The sequence below is a fragment of the Microtus pennsylvanicus genome, chromosome X (genome assembly GCF_037038515.1).
Source record: "Microtus pennsylvanicus isolate mMicPen1 chromosome X, mMicPen1.hap1, whole genome shotgun sequence".
Lineage (NCBI taxonomy): Eukaryota > Metazoa > Chordata > Mammalia > Rodentia > Cricetidae > Microtus > Microtus pennsylvanicus.
In genome coordinates, this window is record NC_134601.1 from 88,980,625 (window position 1) to 88,986,624 (window position 6,000).

Consider the following 6,000-nt stretch of genomic DNA (forward strand, 5'->3'; position numbering starts at 1 on the left):
AACAATATGTGCTGAACCATCTCTCTAGCCCCGTTTCTCTTATTTTCTTCAAAAATGTTACCCTGCCAGAGATCAAATCCAGTGTCTTGTGCATGCTAGACTATTGCTCTGCCGTTGAGCTATATCCCAAGTCCTCTATCACTTTACAAACGAGTTTCACATACACTGCTGCATCTAGTTTTCTTTCAGATTCTGTTAGTTCTATTTGTATTTCAGTTTCATAAGAAAATGAGGTTCAAAAGAGATAAGTGGTTTACTTTAAATTGTTCAGAAATGATAATAGTGATACCAGTGAAACTGAACTTGGGTTGTGAAAAAGGGATACTGAAGTGGTTTCTATATATTTTTTTCCAGACAGAGGTCAGGACCGTGTTGAGTGACACATGTTATCTTTTTTTTAATTGAGTTATATATTTTTCTCCACTCCATTTCTTCCCCCCCTCTTCCCTTCTATCCTTTCCCATGATGCCCACGCTACCAATTTACCCGGGAGATCTTGTCTTTTTCTACTTCCAATGTACATTAGATCCATGTATGCCTCTCTTAAGGTCCTCTGTTGTCTAGGCTCTCTGGGACTGTGAATTTTAGGTTGGTTTTTCTTTACTTTATATCTAAAGACCACTTATGAGTGAGTACATACGATATTTGTCTTTCTGGGTCTGGGTTACCTCACTCACCATTCATTTGCCTGCAGATTTCAAGATGTCATTATTTTTCTGCTGTGCAATACTCCATTGTGTAAATTACCACATCTTCTTTATCCACTCTTCAGTCGAGGGGCATTTAGGTTGTTTCCAGGTTCTGGCTATGACAAATAATGCTGCTATAAACACAGTTGAGCACATTTCCTTGTACTATGATTGAACATCCTTTGGGTATATACCCAAAAGTGGTATTGCTGGGTCTTGAGGAAGGTTGTTTACTAATTTTCTGATAAATCACCATACTGATATCCAAAGCAGCTGTACAAGTTTGCATTCCCACCAGCAATGGGGGAGTGTTCTCTTAACCCCACATGCTCTCCAGCATAAGCTGTCATCGGAGTTTTTGGTCTTGGCCATTCTAACAGATGTAAGAAGGATTCTTTGTATTGTTTTCTTTGTTTCTAGTTTGTTGATTTCAGCTCTCAATTTGATTATTTTCTGCCCTCTAGTCCTCCTATGTGTGTTTGTTTCTTTTTGTTCTAGAGTTTTCAGGTGTTCTATTACCTCGCTAGTGTGAGATTTTTTTCTAGCTTCTTTATATACGCATTTAGTGCTATGAACTTTCCTCTTAATACTACTTTCATTGTGTTCCATACATTTGGGTTTGTTCTATGGTCATTTTTGTTGAATTTTAGCAAGTCTTTAATTTCTTCCTTTATTTCTTCTTTGACCTATTGGTGATTCAGATGAGCATTGGTGAAACTTCAATGTGATAAGGAGTGTGGTTCTTAAGGAGAAAATTAACAAATTAAAAGACAAAATAGCTACTTGATTCAAAGACCTGTTTTTGGTGGCACTATTTACTGAAAATTAGCAAAAATTAATTAATAATATTGCAAATTAGAAATTTAGATTTCTAAACACAAATAGATTTTGTGCATCAAGCTATACCGTAGGACATGCGAGTTGGCTCAGTGGGCAAAATTGCTTGTTTCTTAACCTCATGACCTTAGTTCCATCCCAGGAGACCACACAAAGCTAGAAGGATAGGACCAACTCCACATATATGAACCCCACTAAATAAAAATAAAAAGTTTTTTTTAATGAGTCTATGAAGAAGAAAAAGACAACTTACACCGTGAGGGAAAGTATTTAGAAAGCAAACATCTGATAAGAATAATGTAGCTATAACATACAAAGAACTCAAGCTCGAGAAAGTCAAGCTTACTCAGCCCGGTAAAACCCACAACTCCACTCAGGAGGCTGAGGCAGGAGGATTATCGTGAATGTAAAGGCCCGGCAAGCTGTAATCTCACAGCTGCCAGAAGGAGGAGTATGGAGACCATGAGCTTTTAAGTCCATCACTCAGTTTAAGGAAGTCCAAAGCATTTAGTTAGGGAGGCTAACAGCATGTGGAAGCTCTGGCCAGTATCCAAAAGAAAAAGACAAAAGAGAAGAAAAGAGAGTCAGGACTCACAAAGGCGGGTGCACCCAGAAGAACCTTCTGAAAGCTCAGCTCATAGAAACATGGTGATTTCTTTAAAAGTTCGAAGGAGATCTTTCCTTAGATCCAGAAAGACAATCCCTGTTACTGACCCAAAGTCATATCACAGAGATGTCAATATGTCAACATATCACAGAGATGATTGCACGTCAGTGTTTCCTGCTGCACGTTTTACGATAACTAAGTTTGAGAACCGATCATGGTATCTATCAGTAGAGGGATGACTAAAGAAAATATAGACACAATGGAATTTTCTTTCAGCCATAAAGAACAAAGTCCTGTCATTTGCATTAAATGGATACAACTGGAGATAAAGAAATTAATTAAATTAAGCCATTTTCAGAAAGACAAATGTCACATATTTTCTCTTATTTGTGGCTCCTAGATTTTATACAGATGCATAAAGTGTGTATTTAGGAATTGAAAACAGAAATAAAACTTTGAGGACAGATGGGGTAATGGAAGGGAGGTGAAAGAAGGAAGGATAGGAAAGAGAGCTTGCTGAGTGGCCGTGGTGGCAGCCGCCTTTAGTCCCAGCACTTTGGAGGCACAGACAGGTGGATCTCTGAGTTCGAGGCCAATCTCATCTACAGAGAGAATTCCAGGACAGTTGGGACTGTTATACCTGTCTCAAAAAAACCAAAAAGGAAGAAAGAGAGCTCAACATGCAATGTATTTGCACAAAAGCTTACGCATTTCAAGGGAGGAGGAGGAGGAGGAGGAGGAGGAGGAGGAGGAGGAGGAGGAGGAGGAGGAAAGAAGGTACAGCGAAACTCATTGCTTTATATGTTAACTCAAACGATGAATTTAAAGAAAAAAAGAGAAATACAATTTTTATATATTTATTTTAATTTCATTTTACATTCCAACCAGAGTTCTCCCTCCCCCCTGCTTCCTGTCATCTCCCCTCCCAGCCCATCTCCCATCCACTCCTCCCAAAGGGTATGGCTTCCCATGGGGAGTCAATAAAGCCTGGCACATTCACTGAGAGAGGACCAAGCCCCTGCCCCCTGCATCCAAGCTGAGCAAGACATCCCACCACAGGGGATGACTTGAAAAAGCCAGCTCATGCACCAGGGCTAGATCCTGGTTCCACTGCCAGGGGCCCCTCAAACAGACCAAGCTACCCAACTGCCCCCCACATACAGAGGGCCTAGTTTGGTCCCATGGAGGCTCCGTAGTTGTCAGTCTAGAGTTCTTGAGTTCTTTATGAGCTGCCTTCTCACCAAATAGGGACGATTCACTCATGGGAGGCAGGGGCTACAAGCAGCCCCTTACTGGGATTTGCTCTTACTTGAGAGCAAATTTACCTTTTGTTTCCTGGGTCAATGTTCCCCTTACCTCCCCACTTGGCATTTGTCTGATACCTGTCCACCTCAAACTCCTTGCCTCTTTCATTTTGTAGCTGAGAATGCTACTTAAGCCTCAAACATTCGGTTTGTTTTTAAGTCTCCTGTTTTGTAAGACTTCTGTGTGCATGCGTATAGATTAAATTTGTATGCTTTTCTCCTGTTAATTTGTCTATCGTCTGCATTTTTCACAAGACTGAACCTTTAAACAGTGTAGGGAGAGCCCCTTTCTTTTCTACAGCATGTCTTCCCGTCTTGCTTTGTTATTTCTCTGCTGCTCTGGGGACACTTTTTTGATTTCTCTTCTAGACACTCTTTCTGTTTACTCTTTCTCTCTCTTTCCTATTTAGTGTTTCGGACTTCTAAAACTCACTGTCGCTATGTAGCACTGGCATGTCTGGTACTTACTGTATAGTTTAGGCTGACCTCAACTTCTGGGCACTCCTACCGCAGCCTCCTGAGGGCCGAAATTACAGGTATGCATGAGCATAGCTGGCAAGTTATTTTCTTCATCCTCTTTATTTTTAGTTCAAAATATTCACAAGATTATGTAAACATTCAAAGTGCAGTACAGGCCAGGTGTGGTGGCACAAGCCTTGAATCCTGGTACTTGGGAGGCAGAGGCGGGTGGAACTCTTGGCCAACCTGGTATACGTAGCAAGTGCCAGGCCAGCCAAAGCTACATAGTGAGATCCCTTTAAAAAAAAAAAGAATGGGATTTTTGTTAGGAGGTGCTTTGAACCTGTACAAATATCACACCACTTAGTAAAGTTTAGTTTACTCTTTCAGCATGTCCCTGTGCAACACATCTGCACCACAAAAACTTTTGCCTTAAGAAAATAAGAAAACAGTGTATTCTGAGCTCCAAATATGTGACCATGGCCCAGGAAAATAGGTTTGCATTACATTGAATATCATCTTACAAAATGAAAAATATTGTATTAACTTCAATGTACACAGAAAAGAAATCAATGTTTTTACAAAATTCCTAGGTAAGAGGACTAAGCAACATGGGGAATGTGTGGTTTAGAGAAGTTTTCTTTATCACATCCTTGATTCTAAGTTTAGTGGGTGCTAGGGATGCGTCATGCCCAGTCACTCGGAGCAGGGTCAGAAACCCTGCCTCTGCTCACCACTGTTCCCCTTATTTGTCACCCTGAACCCAGCATTCTTTGTCAGTTTGAACGCTTTTGGAGTGAGCTATTCTGGAAGGAAAAGTAGAAAATGAAATGTGGATCTCGAGTAGGGAAGGAGAATGAAAATCAAAGGAAGAATATATAAGATAGCAAGGGGAAATGGAAGAGAGAGAGGAAGTAGACGAGGGGAATTTTTTGCAGGTTTTTTAGTTTCTTTTTGTTAATTTTATTTTTTGAAAAAAGAAAACAAACTATCTTTTTCATTTTACATATCAATCCTAGTTCCTACTCCCTCCCTTCCTCTCATCCCCTCCACCTTTCCCTCACCCCATCCCCCATAAACTCCACAGAGAGGGTAAGGTACATTGCTTTGGGGAAGGTCCAAGGCCCTCCCAACTATATCTAGGCTGAGCAAAGTATCTATCCAAATTCTTTGTATTCTTTATTTCAGTTGGTGTGCTTTTTGTTCCGCTATTTGGACTTTTATCTTTCAAATTTTGCATGTCTCCTTTTAAATATTTATTATGGAAAACGTCCAGCATACAAAAAGAAAGAAACTAGTAAAATGTTTTTTCTTTCTTTCCTTTTTGTTTTTCATTTTGTTTTTTCAAGAAAGGGTTTCTTCATGCAACTCTGGTTGTCCTGGAACTCACTCTGTAGATCAGGCAGGCCTTGCACTCAGAGATCCACCTGCACCTCCCCAGTGCCTGTGCCCTTACTCCTGGTAAAACAAGCTTTCTTACACCTAGCACCAGTTTTAACAATTACAATTCATGGCCACTTTTGCTTATTTTCCCTATACTGTTTTTTACTGGATGATTTTGAATCAATCTCAGATATTTTTTAAAATACACATCTATTTTATAACAATGTTAGAGTTATAGAAAAATTAAGATAGTGCAGACAAGTCCCATATACTCAATGCCTATTTTCTCTATTATTGAGGTCCTATATTAATTAGTACAGTACATTATTTGTCCCAAATAGCAGCATTGGCATGAGCCATGTGGAAGACAGATTGAGCTGGTATAGATATTACTTAAGCCACTTGTTTGCCTCTAGTTGGAGGGTATATGTGAAGGAAATCAGTTAGGTTTTTGTGTTGACATGCTGCTGCCTGGGCAAGGAGTCAGATTTAATGACTTATATAAAGATGTTAATTGAATACCTGGAAACCTGGGTTCCATCCAGGGTATAACCACTGCCCCCAGTTAACCATGTGACCCCAGGAACAGGGAGGGGGTGTTCAGAAGCTCCTGCCTGGCATTAAGGTCTAGACCTAAGATTTCTCAGCAGGAGTGCTGGAGCAAGGGAGAGGAGCTTGGGCCTGTAACTAAGTCAATAATTTGAATGCCTGAATGGGCCTT